Source organism: Myotis daubentonii, chromosome 17 (assembly GCF_963259705.1).
Source record: "Myotis daubentonii chromosome 17, mMyoDau2.1, whole genome shotgun sequence".
NCBI classification, from domain to species: domain Eukaryota; kingdom Metazoa; phylum Chordata; class Mammalia; order Chiroptera; family Vespertilionidae; genus Myotis; species Myotis daubentonii.
The window spans coordinates 13,444,269-13,458,525 of NC_081856.1; the positions used below are offsets into that span (position 1 = coordinate 13,444,269).

At 36.8% G+C, this 14,257-nt stretch overlaps 1 protein-coding gene across 1 annotated transcript in view; it reads right to left on the reverse strand.

Moving 5' to 3' along the window:
• Nucleotides 1-14,257, reverse strand: part of HNF4G (hepatocyte nuclear factor 4 gamma) — a 92,593-nt gene that overhangs the window by 44,185 nt on the left and 34,151 nt on the right. The window contains exon 2 of the mRNA XM_059672838.1: nucleotides 12,582-12,636. The gene's annotated coding sequence lies outside the window, so the exon portion shown is untranslated. The remainder of the gene's footprint in view (nucleotides 1-12,581; nucleotides 12,637-14,257) is intronic.

Sequence of the window (14,257 nt, forward strand, 5' to 3'; positions counted from 1 at the left end):
TAAAATTCACATATATACACACATATATAAACATACAGAATCTATAAGTATAGATGGGAATAGCAATAGGGAAAGAGAGACAGAGACAAAGAGAGACATGTATAATGAAAACTATAAGATATTTATGAAAGAAACTGAAGACACAAATAAATGAAAATATGCCCATGGATTGGAACAATTAATAGGGTTAAAATATTCATACTATTCAAAGCAATATACAGGTTCAATGCAATCCCTATAAAAATTCCAATAGCATTTTTCACAGAAATAGAACAAACAATTCTAAAATTTCTATGGAACCACAAAAGACCTCGAATAGCTCTAGCCGATTAGGCTCAGATAGAGCATCAGCCTGAGGACTGAGGGTTCCCGGGTTCGATTCCCAGTCGGGCACATGCTCGGGTTGTGGGCTCGATCCCCAGTGGGGCGCATGCAGGAAGGAGCCGATCAATGATTCTCTTTCATCACTGATATTTCTATCTCTCTCTCCCTCACCCTTTCTCTCTGAAATCAATAAAAATATATTTTAAAAAAAGACCTCGAATAGCCAAAGCAATCCTGAGAAAAAAGAAAATGCTGGAGATTTCATACTCCCTTATTTCAAAGTATATTACAAATGTATAGTAATCAAAACAGTATAGTATTGGCATAAAAACAGACATATAGATCAAAAGAATGGAATAGAAAAACACATAAATATACGGTCAACTAATTTAGGACCAAGTAGCCAAGAACATACAGAGGAAAAGGACAGTTTCTTAACAAGCCTGTTCTCCTAGTTCAGTCAGGAAATCTAATTTGAATTAGAAAGCAGGTCAAAGGGAATGATAATCTAGTAATCAAGGTATCTGCTACCTTGCAGGAATTAAGGGATATGAAAATGAGGTAGCTTGTTAATTATTTTCTCTGATTATGTTACCTATTTTTATCCATGTACATTTAAATATTAATCAGAGATGCACTATAGTGCAGCATTATTGAAAAGAATAAAATGAGAGTTCAAGATAAACAGCCACTTCAAATGCAGGATAAGAGTTCCCTACTTACTAAACTTTGTATTTAACAATTACCAAAGCTGCTTGTAAATTTTTTTAAAGATAGATTTTATTCTTGCTATCTTATAAACTGAACTTTTATGTTTATGGAATTAGTTTAGTATTTGTTTAAACTTTCAAAGTCAGATTCTTAGAAAAATCACTAAATCCTCTATTTTCAGACCTATTATTATACGTATAACTTTGAGCCCGGCTCTACAGGTTCTAATAGACCAGAACAATGTATGCCGTGGTAGGAAAAACAGTACAATGGTCTGTAATATATGCCTGATCTTAAATATTTACATAATCATTTTTAGAAGAACATTCAGGTGTTTAAAAAGTAAAATGTCTCATTTTCACTAGGAGAGAAAAATTAGTAAAATGGACCAATTTTAAAAATGCAATTCTACTTCCAAGAATGTTAAACTCTGGGGATGTCTTTTCCTAATTAAGAAAATAATTAAAATGCACTGTGTTAGTTATTACAAACAGGCTGTCAAGGGTCATTCCACTTCAATCACGGAGTCCTAAGCAGAGTTAATTATTCAAAGTCCATGTATCTACCAAATATTTAAAATGTAACTGAGAGTTGAATGGATTCATCACATTCTCCCTCAGACCATTTATAAACTACATGAAAAGGTGGCAAGAACCCTCAAATGTATACATTCGCAAGGCCTGTATCTTTACTTTTTATAAATAATATTCTGGAGCTGCAATAGCACTCTCCCTTGCATCAGGTGCATTTGCATCTGTTTTCAAGTGACAAGACAGTGAAGCCGGTCAGAGAGGCTGCAAGGTAAAACAAACAACGTTCTTGCACATTTCACTTTAACTTTGCCCATATTTTGGTGAGTATCATTTGAGTACACTGTGGTTTGGGGGTTCCAGACTTTTGAAACCTTTGTACTGTTTTGCTTTGTGCTGGAAGAAAAGTTAGAGACTGAGATAGAGAAGCCAACTCATGGTTGACCATGAACAACCTCAAATTCATTTGGAAATCCCAAAGGTGTATTTGGAAGCAAGAAATGCATCCTATGAATCAGAGAGGTATAGCAGGCATGAAGCCCAGAGACATCTCAGGCTGGCGCCTCATTTGTGGTTGAGGAGACAAAGAGGTTAAAGTGACCTGTCAAAAGTTCACCAAGAAGTTAGCAGGAGAATCAGGTTTAGAAATCAGTAACTACATCAAATTTAACCAGTCAAAGCAGTACCTGCACTCCACAGCTCACCTATTTTTAGAGAGTGTCAGCAGAGAAAAACAGAGATCTTCTCTCTAAACCCTAAGAGACTACTGATAAAATCCCCTGAAAAGAAAATTCCTCAGTGACTGTCATAGTAAGTGTTTAAGAGTTGAGTGTATCCCAGATCCTAGTAGAAATTTCTAAAACCCCTACGTTAGTGAGTGGACTTATGAAATATCCACCCTCCTTTCTACGCATGAACCACCAAATGGAATAGGTGTAATTCAAAATCACAACATGATAGAAGTCGACAGTCTCAAACTAGCTTCCACAGTTCATAACTCACTTTATTAGAACCGAGGGTTAGGTACATATAAGCTATGAGGCCATTTTAATTTGTAATAAAAACATCAAGAACCTAGTAAACAAATCATCATCAGTGAAATAAAAATACACAATCTAGACAAAGGGAAATATAAATGGAAAACGAACATATGGGAAATGTCCGAATTTAGTAATAATCAAAGGACATTAATCTCAAAATATAACTTTATGCCTAGTAAATTAGCTTATTTTGTAAATAACATTATTTGCCGCAGATAACCAATACCATTCACATGAAGTTGTTAACTATGCAAACTGTCCTCCTCCAAAATGTATGTGTATATGTCGGTGGATATGGACCTATCAAGAGCTATTAAAATGCTTATACCTTTGGCCTAGTAACACCAGCTCTGATAATGTGTCTCTCTTAGATTTAATAACCAGAGCTGCACCTGGTATTTTAAAAGCAGAAACACTACTGTTTAATATAAAGAAAGGGTATGGTTATATTTTGTTTTCTTTCCTGATCATGCCCAGACTTTTATTGGCTTTTAGGATTATGGAGGCAATTTAGGCTTGTGAAGTCTGAAAATAGTCTACAGTGATTTCTATGTCCTCAGATCATCTCCAACTTCAGTTTTACTGACTTGAAACTAGTTCCCTTCCGGAGCCCAGGATTATAGCTTGTGATGATGTGATTTTCTCATACGTGGCTCCCTCCCACAGGCACACCCAGGGTTGTCAGCAGTTCTCTGCACCGTGGCTCTAACTCCACCCATTTCTGTCTCATTCAAAAACTCAGTTCTTATTTCAATCAAGTGTAAGAGTTCTTATAGACACAGCACTGATTCAGTTCTAACATAAAACAAATAGTCCTCAAACTTTGGTGGAGTATTGTAAGAAGCAAGTTAGTCACAATACATACGATGACTGCAACACATTAGCTTCTCCTGGCACCATGGAGAGGAAGCTCTGATCAAGATCAGCAGCCATTGCTCAGTTGGTTGGAGCACTGTCCAGTATATCACAACATCACATCGATGTTTCTCTCTCTTTCTCTCTCTCTTCTCTTCTCTTCTCTTCTCTTCTCTTCTCTTCTCTTCTCTTCTCTTCTCTTCTCTTCTCTTCTCTTCTCTTCTCTTTCTCTCAATCAAGAAAACCATATCCTTGGGTGAGCATTAACAAAAAAATTCAGTAGGCGCTGCTACATATGTACGTACAATGGAATATTGCTCGGCCATAAAAAAGAATGAAGTCTTACCATTTACGACAGCATGGATGGACATAGAGGGTATTACGCTACGTGAAATAAGTCAGTCAGAGAAAAACAAATACTACTGATTTCACTTATATTTGGAATCTAAACAACAATATAAGTGAACAAACAAAGCAGAGTCAGAGTTGCAGAGAACGAACTGATGGTTGTCAGAGGGGAGGGGGGTTAGGAGGCTGGGTGAAAAAAGTGAAGCAACTGAGAAGTGCAAGTTGGCAGGAGTGTGAAAATGGTCACAGGGATATAAAGTACAGCAACAGGAATACCATCAATACTCTGTAATCACTATGCATGTGCCCGAGGGGGGTACTGGGAACATCTGGGCCACACTTTGTAAAGTGTATGGTTCTTTAACCACTACTCTGTACACCTGAAACCAATGCAAACGGGGGGGGGGGGGCATCTGGAATACTCTCAACCATAAAGATTTAAAATAAAAATCATACTGAATGTAAACTGTAACTGAAAAAAGATCAGCAGGCACTGACAGAATGTCTTCACAGCAGCTCTAATTGAAAGCCAAGAACTCCATACATTACTGTTACTATTATTAATAAAAATAATATATCGCATTTAATGGATGATTACTCTTTGCCAGGCCCTGAGTTACTTTTCATTTCATCTTATTTAATACTTGGGCTGGCTCTTAGGTGACCACCATTTTCATCTTTATTTTACAGAGAGAAAACTGAGGCTTAGAGGGTTTATGGAATTGACCACATGAAACCAAACACAAACATAGGGCTATCCAGTGTCAAACTCTGTACTCTTAACCAAGCTTTTGTTTACCCTAGGAAACAATATATGTTGGCACAAAGCCGTGGCCAAGAAAATCCACACTCCCCAGGAGCAAACCTTGCTTGGAGGGGATGGCATTGAAAAGGCCTTGAAGCAAAAAGCCGTAACTGCCCCACTCTCCACAATGGCTTATTGGTCCTGTGCCATCTCCTGGCATGGACTTGGCACAGCATTCTGTCTGCATATAGCTGGCTTCCTCGGCTTATAAATCTTCATAACGGATCTAAAGCTTTGCCTTCTAATGGATCTGTATTTCCCGTTTCATTGAGAATTATAGTGATCTTAGAAATATGTTTTCATGCTCTTCAGATTTCTATCATTAGAAACAACTGCCCACATGATCCTATGGTTCTAATGTACAATTATTAAATGTCTATTTTCTTCATTCTCCACATGTATCTATTGGTATTATATACTAATATAATCATAAAACTATAAATCCTTTAGCAAAAATTATATATTAATAATGTCATAACCATTATAAATATCTAATATGTGCACTTATTCTTCCAATAACTCTTTGGTTAGATATTATTACTACTGTAATGTTATTATTATTATTTCTTTTTATAGTAGGAAAAATACTGTTATTTACAAGGACCTAGTTATTTTCCTCAAGTCAAAGAGTTCATAAAAATCCATACTCTTCAGACATAATCAAATGAATTTTAAGGAATAGAGGAGACAAGTAGCTTCTTGGATTTCCAAACTATAAAGGGCACTAAAATAACTCCAACCCTAATTCACAAAGTATTTACAGGTCCAGAGCCTAATGGTGTAGAAAGCCAGGGAGATGAGGAGGGAGAAACTCCTATTATTAAACACAGATCTCTTTCTGTGGAATATTCATGTGTGTGTGTGTAGTTTCAATCAGCTAAAAGTAGGCAGTCACAATTTCAAAGTGCTTGTGTTTATTGCACACAAAGTACATTTTCATTATTTAAATTATAAACATTAAAAAACTCAGTGTTCACAAAATGAAAAAAAAATCTAAGAGATGAGAATAATTCAGAAAAAAAGCATTTGTAATTTTTTTTCAGAACAATGATCCCACTACATCAGTACAACTGAATCAAACATGTACCTCTGCTCTGATAAAGAGTATTTTAATAGAAACTGCTTCCTCCATCATTAAATAATGTCCTTCAAATACTTTCACTTTTTAGTTTGAGAATGTGCTGACTGTGTCTAGTGCTCAGTCTGGAATATGAAAATATATATATTCAGCGACTGACGACTGAGCAGGCAGGCAGTTAGGAGCAGGGGGTCCTGGATTGCAAGAGGGCTCAGGCCGGGCTGAGGGACCCCCCCTCCCCCCATGCATTAATTTCGTGCATTGGGCCTATGATACATATATATATATGTACTGATAATATTTTGTATGAATAAAGCAGAAATAAGAATGACAAAAGACAATTTCAATAAGCTCAGAGCAGATCATATTTTCAAAATAAAGTAGGAAGGAAAGGAGTTCCATGAGAAGGCTGTGGTCAGCAAACACATTGAGACTTTTCAATATATATGAGACCTGAGCAATCACAAGCACGTCAGACAAGGAAAAAAAGAGGTCTTTACAAGGTGTCCAAGCAATAAATAATTTACAGAGCAATTTAGAAATCTCAGCAGTCACCACTTACAAGGCTGTGGTGGGGAACGGAGTCTATATTTGTAGAGAAGAATAGAATCAATATAAGGAGTAAGCTGTCAGTTTTTCCTATAGTGTCAATATCTCAGACTGGCTGCTTCCACTGGTGCTTCTGTGGAAACAATTTCCAAAAGTATACTACCGAGTGACATGCAGCATGGATTAAATGATTTACTTTAATCCCCTAACTGCACGTTGGCAGACCAATAGCCCAAAAGGAATATTAGAGGGCCTGAGGACAAAGCAACCTGTAATAACAGTGTGATTTTGGAATGGTTTATACTTAAGAAAACCCTAGTGCCACAGCAAGCTCCCTCCAGAATAACAAGTAAATATAAGAAGGAGCCACGACAGACTTACACTATCTGGCTACCAGAATGATCATTCACAACAATATTGAGAGATCTGATTAAATAGAATCACTGGTCAACTTCCCGTTTGTAAGTCATCAGATAAAATGGGAATTGGATCTTGGAACAGCAATGAGCAGTTTTAAGTCCCTTTTTGTTTGGAAGTATGTGATAAAGATCTAGTAAAACATTTCTGCAAGTGTGTCTTGTGAAACTCAAACATAGCTTTCGCACTAAATAATTAGGCATAATTTATCTGATTAAGTCAGAAGGTTATACTATTAAATTGACTTTAAGCATAGAGAAATGGGCAGGTTCAGAGACAAGGGTAGCAGAAAATCACCTCTAGGTTGAACAAGGCTGACTCACCAACTCCATTGCGATGTGACTTTTGATCATTTAAATGGGAAGATGGGTTCAATTTGGTTCTACTTCCTTCCAGAAATACCAATTCTATCATTATTAAAAACATCAATCATTGCTCAGGCCTTACAGCAGACTAAGAATTTGTGAGATACTGAGGGGTGTGGGAACATCTGTCCTTAAATTGGAAGGCACTGTACTGTTGGGATAAGGAACTATGATGTACATATAAGAATAAGTTTATTTTTCTAGTTCAAATTCTATTCACTTAGTTGCTCTATAACTTTGGACAATCTTCTCTCTCTAAGATGCAGTTTCCTTATTCATAAAATACAATAAAGATGGTCCTTACTTCAGACTTTTTGGGGGGATCTCAATCAGATTACATGAAAGGTTCTCAGCACAGTGCCTTCCATGCGTTCATTCATTTCTTCAACAAATGTTTACTGAGTTCATTCTGTGTCCCAGTCCCTGGGCCAGGCATTGAGCAAACAAGGTTGACACAGTTACTGCTCAATGAAGCTTCTAGTCTATTGAGAAAGGCAGGCATTCAAAAGATGATGAATTATAATCGTTACAGGTACTGTGAAGGAAAATGAGAGTGCAGTGAGAACATATCACTAGGGGACATATCTGGTCTGAAATGTCCCTGAAGATCAGCAAATGCTTTCTTGAGAAAGTAACATTTAGTCTGGAACCTGAAGGAGGAGGAGCCAAGTAAAGAGGTGGAGCAAGAGAATTCCAGAAAGGGCCCTGAGATGGTGGGTGATGTCTGACTCGTGGGCTATATAAGGGCCGTGAGGTCATTTGGTCTGGCCCTGCCAAGGCAACATCAGGCGGGACTCAACATTTAATAAATCTAGGAGCTTTTTTTCATAGCAACATAAATTTATATTAAGTGAATTCTATTAAGTGAATGATGTTATAAATATCCAAATAGCCCTTGGCAGAAAAAAGGTTCCCTACCCCTGGCTTTAAGCTTTGTGCATTGGAGTATTCAAGCTCCTGACTCAGAGACAGTTTCCATAATTGTGATCATATGGATTATATATTGTATATCCTCTTCTTTTCACTTACCATTAATTTTTCCATGTTATTAAAAATATCAATTGTTATGGCTACTTAATGCTCATAATGAAAATAAATAATAATATACTTAATCATGCTATTTAACCATTTGATATGCTTCTAATAATTTCTACTTTAAGAAATGCTGAGATAAAAATTCTTAAGTATACTTGAGACTACTTTCTCATAATGTTATATTGGGTCAAAGAAAAAAATATTGTTAATTTCACAAATTTTCATTTTATCCAAAGAGTAAAAATTTACATTCTGAAAAGTGGCTATCCACTTGGCTTCATTAACTTGAATCTTTCTTAACTTTATTTTTGAAACTTTCATAATTCATATGAAAGTGTCATCTGTATAAAAAATTGTACTAAGAGATTGGCTATTCGTCAATACTGGGCATTATCACTGGCCAAGAATACAACACAGGGAGCATAGTTCTAAGCAACTATAATGAATAATACTTATTAAGCTCTTATGATTAGCCTGTTTAATCCTGCAGTGGATATTAAGATCAATTTTAAGGGAAAGATCTGCTAACACCTAGTTTTAAAAATAGTATCGACTGTCTACTTAAATGCTAACATGTTCCTTAGAGAGTAGACCTATCATTCATAAGAGCACTTGTATTTTTTTTTATTTTTTCTCTCCCTTCCCCTCACAAATAAGAGCTCCTTTAGGTCAATAATACTGAACTTCAGTGAAAAGTGACACAGACTGTATATTTTTTAGGGAGCAGGTGAAATGAGTCAGCCGAACAATTTACCCTGTAGGCCCCTGGCTGAGAAGCAGGGGGCAGTGTAACAAAGGCAGAGGGAAGAGAGGCAGCGCTGCTGAGTCCCTGTGGGCAGGAACCAGAACCTTCTTCCCGGTGGCCGGTTCTTTTTTAAGGATAGAACATCTGACTTTGTAAACAGGACAGCTGAAAAGAAGAGGTGCTGAGTGGCGCAAAGAGCTCTGAGACATCCAAACCACTTACAGGATTCCATCTGTGTTGGAAAAGAAAGTAAACTTCTCTTGACTGACTTCAGATAAAATTAGGGACATTTTTTTTTTTTGCCTGATCCATTTGAAATAAATGGATACATATTTTAAATCAACACTCTTCTTAGAAATATCATCAAAGTTTTGGTTTATTTTTGTAAAATGTAACAGGAGTTTGGTTTTATTCTACTTGGACATAGGTTCTAGTTAGAACATTTACATACTCAGAAAATAGGAGTTTCTCTCCTGCTTGAATGTCCACTGAATGCTTTTCTGCTCCCTGTACACGTGTTTCCAAATCTGGTCTAGAAATTAACTGTTCCTTCCATTCTGTACATATAAAGAGACTTGAAGGATTTGATTCTAAATATACAGGATCCAACAGACAACAGTACTTCTTTCTCCCTAGTGTGATTTTTAATAAATATTTTAGCACTAAAAATCCATGGTTAAAAAAACTAAGCTAAGAATCCTTTCAAAATGGGTGGGGGCTGAGTGGAGGTGTACAAAGGGGGGTGTTGGGAGAGATCTGTAATAGTGTCAACTTTAAATGAAAAAAATTTAAAGGTGGGCTTTCACTGGTACAGTTTCCTTTTTAATTTTAGGATAATCTATAAAAAGAAAATATTTAAGATCCTTGAAGCTACACTGGTAAATGTTTCTAGTTCACTCTACAAACCCCAGTGTAGGTGCTGTCAGTAAAATTGACAAGATGTTGATAAAACAAGTAGATTGAAGGGTAGTCTAATTAATTCTGATGTTAAATAGGAAGTCTTTCCTTTTATTTTGAAAGATAAGTAAGCCATATTATCAACCCCTACATTAAATGAAACTTTTATGCTAATACAAAATAATACTGAATGTAAACTGTAATTGAAAATTAAATTTAAAAAAACCTTTTACGCTTAATTTTCAGGCTAAATCTACTCTCGACTAAATCTACTCTCGACTATTAGAAATAGTAATGCTTTGGTGGGGGCACTTATTCCTCTCTCCTGGTGTGTCCTTCTGTGAACCAATTCTCTGCCCAATCCCAGAGGAGGGAAGCCACTTCTCTGGCTGGCACATTTGGGAACCCTGAACTGGACCATCCGGGCCCTCTTGCCTTGGGGAACATGTTGCCAGAAAGTTCCCACAAAAGATTACCCAAAAAGCAATTCTTACTTCCCAAATTCTGAATAAAATATGGCATGAATAAAATTACAATATATGTAAAACCACCTTTTCAAAATTGTGCTTCATTGCGTTATCTCGTCAGTACAACCACGTTAGTTTTGCCAGTAAGTTCAGCCTAACAAGTCTAATAAGCCTGATAATGAAGTTGACAGTGAGACATACACTCAAACTCAGAAGTTCAAGTTTGCATTAGAAATCGAAAGAAAATTAGAAAGTCGCAGACGAGTTGCCAGTTATATTCATTTAACATATAGATCTAGTTCCTTCTCTGTAGTAAAAATTGTATTTCTATGGTTTATTGTAAATGAAAAATGAGACTGGGAATTGGGCATTTTCTTTTTGGCACTTTAAAATAAAAACAATAAATGAATAAATTTAAGAAAACCTCACTGAAGCTGTAGGTTTCCAGTGCTCATCAATATAACTCACCCATGAGCCATTAGCGTGTCATAAAGTTAGAAAGCTCAATAAAATAATCATAACCTCACATGTTTATTTAGTTCTGAAGCTTAAATGATGGACCTTTGTACCTCGCCATGCCTGGAGACAGTTGTATTAAACACACACACACACACACACACACACACACACACAAATACACACTTAGTTCATGTTCTCTCTCAGTTATGTAAACTCACATACGACACGTGTTAATGGGCCATCTATAATGCCATCATAGCTTTCCTTTAATAAACAGCAAAGGGGCATTACTTAGTTTCCTTTTGAAATAAGGAACTTAAGCAATGACTTTTTAATTTAAATTATAATTATTTATAATTCTTAACTTCTGAATTTCCTCTGAAAGGCAGATACACCCAAACAAAAAAGAAAGGCTCAACTTATGTGAATATATTTCAACTTTTTAATTATTTTTTCTAGCTCTCATTTTAGCAAGTTTTTAGGGACATTTGGATTTGAGGCGAATCAGTTTTCATTCAATACTCATCTTTCTAACTTACATGAAATATGGGAAATGCTCAAAGTTATATAAAATCTCAAGTAACATTAATATAATAGACAAATTTACCCTTCCTTCCCAGGTCTCTCCTTAGAATTTTGCTCTTCTTTAGGTTCATTTCTAGTCTGCGTCCAGGGGCCTTTTTGTTCAGTCTCCCTAATTGACCATGGAGAGTCTCACACTTCCTGACCCAGTGCTGCCTCCTTTGCACCGTCCTCTTTCTGGATCCCCAGTTCCAGTCCAATTTCTCCACTCCTGACAGATTCATCTTCCTAATCATTCTAAAGGTAGTTTGGTTAAAGCCTTTCAGAGTGGAGGATGGAGACAGCAGAAGGCAAAGAGGACTCCCAATGGTTCTGTGACAGCTGAAGAACCCAATGGATTCCGCTTCCTCGGGATAAACTTTACCTTGATTTCTTTATTCTTGTCACCTCTGACTTAGCAAAAACTGTTAAGTCACTATTCTCCACAAAGCCTTCACATGCCTACCGGAGACTCTAGTATCCCTTGTCTAAAAGCCATGGCTTACGGTGAGACATACATTTTATTTTATTTTTTTTTAATTAAATATATTTTATTGAGTTTTTACAGAGAGGAAAGGAGAAAGATAGAGAGTTAGAAACATCGATGAGAGAGAAACATCGACCAGCCGCCTCCTGCACACTTCCCACTGGGGATGTGCCCGCAACCAAGGTACATGCCCTTGACCGGAATCGAACCTGGGACCTTTCAGTCGGCAGGCCTACGCTCTATCCACTGAGCCAAACCGGTTTCGGCGAGACATACATTTTAAATTGTGACCAAGTGCACACATAAGTGTAATTGTACATGTGTGTTTTATGTCGATGTCACCTGTAAATCTAAACAATTTTCATGACATAATGACACTGTAACTTTTTATATGTAAATCATGATCCACTAAACTTATTTCATCACCCAATAGGGAAGTGCAACCCACTATTTAAACAGCCTGATTATCTAAATCCTTGATCTTCTCCTAAATGTGATTCATTATATGTTTCATTAAGTCATTCACTCATTCATTCATTCAAAGAGGTGGGTAATAATCCCCTGATGGAAGTCAGGCATTTCTGTATGTGCCAGGGATAAAATGACAATGAGCAAACAGTATTCCCTGCCCGCAGGAATCTGCAGTATCCATCCTCAAAAGACAATGATTCTCCTTGTTCCTCCATTCTTTAAGTATTTACTTACTCCAACCATTTCAGAGCTATATCATGCTACTTTATATTTACTCATCTTTCGCATCAGAATTCCATCTCCATGAATAAGCTGTAATATCCTCTAAGAGTGAAATCTTAATTTGACATATTTGCACTCTGTACCTTCACTTAGTAAGGGGAACAATTGGGCAAAAGCAAAAAACAACTGCATTCCAGCCTTAGCTCACCACTTACCCGCTGTGCAAGTCTGGGCCAGTCAATCAACTTCTCTCAAATTCAGGGTCCTCATCTGTAAAAGAAGAAGTTGGGCTACATCAGTGGTTTTCAAATTCTACCACACCAAGGTTTCGGGATTCATTGGAGGTTCCAGAGAACGACAGTAAGTAATCTTCACTCAAAAAATGGGGGTGGGGGCTTGGATCCCCATCTCCTGCCTCATTGGAGCTTAGAATTTTGTTCAAAATAGTCTGAGTGCTATTTTTTTAATTATTAAATCTCAAGATTGTGCAATCATGTGCCCCGCCTTCTCTGCCATGCAAGGTTGAGATGGAGGAAGAAGAATAAGGTGGGAGGAAAAAGAGATGGTTAAGAGGGAAGGAGGGAAAAAGAGAAAGTACTTGTGGTAGAGTATACTACACTGGTATGTTTCAGGAACTATGTTAGGGTAAGCATATATGTTACCTTATTTTTTCCATGCAACAACTTCACAAGATATGAATCATTAGGCCATTTTACACATGAGGAAAATGAAGTTCAGAAAGGTCAGGTAACTTGATGTAAGTGCCCAATTAAGAAGCAGTGAGGCCAAAATCTGTTCTCTTTCCGTTATCCACTTACCTTAAAAGAAGCTAACAGGGACATGGCATGTGGTGTGTTTTACTTTCCCTCATATTTCACATGACTTTATCCTAACAACTTTGAGAAGAAGACATCAGCATTATTCTGATTTTGCCAATCAGGAAACCAAATTTCAGGAAATTAGGAAACTGAAATTGACCAGCCCAATGTCAAAGTCATTCAATGGGGCAAAGACCTAATTAAATATCTAAATTCACATTCTGTGCTCTTTCCATATACCAAACTGCCTTCTTTAAAAGGAAGAAAGAGAAACGGGGGAAAATAAGAGGGGAGGCAGAAAGGGTGGGACAGGTGGAGAATTATAACAATTCCACTGCTTATTTAAGAAGGTTAGTGAGTTACATGAGCTCATTGAATGGAAAGCACCTTGAAAAATCTGAACACCCTGTCAAAGGAAGTCGTTATTATTAACTATTAAACAGTGTGCTCTGAGGATAACATTTTATATTTTTATAAAATTCCACATGGTGACTGCAAATGTAAGAGGGCTATATAATGAATTAATTGCTTAGACAGCCTACAGGAAATCACACAAAAGGAGGACAATCTGACACTCTTGAGATTATGATACAAGAGTCGGTTACATATGCCTGCTCTCTGTTCATGATATACAGCCCCTACTGGCAGTAGAATAATTCAAATTTTCAATTTTTCTTGGATTTCATCACAAACTCAATCAAAAGCATGAAAGTCAGTATTTCAATACCCTTGCACCATGTGAAAATAATAGCATGCTCTACTACCTGAACTCTTAAAGCATTTTTTATTTTGATTGTCTTCCCATTATACTGAAAGATTGTAGGGACTTTATCAGGACGAGCATCCAAACAAACTAGAACATTATTAAGGTTCCAGCAGTGCAGTAACTCACAGAGTGCATGAGTGATTAAAAGCAATACAGTTGTGACAAGGACCATGAGGAGATCAGACAAAGAAGTTACGTGTCTTTAAAAGAAGAAATTAAAAAAAAGAACTAGAATGATTTAACTCCCTGTATCTTTTACCAGCATTAAACCTGTGGCATGATTTGATCAATATTCACAGCCTATATG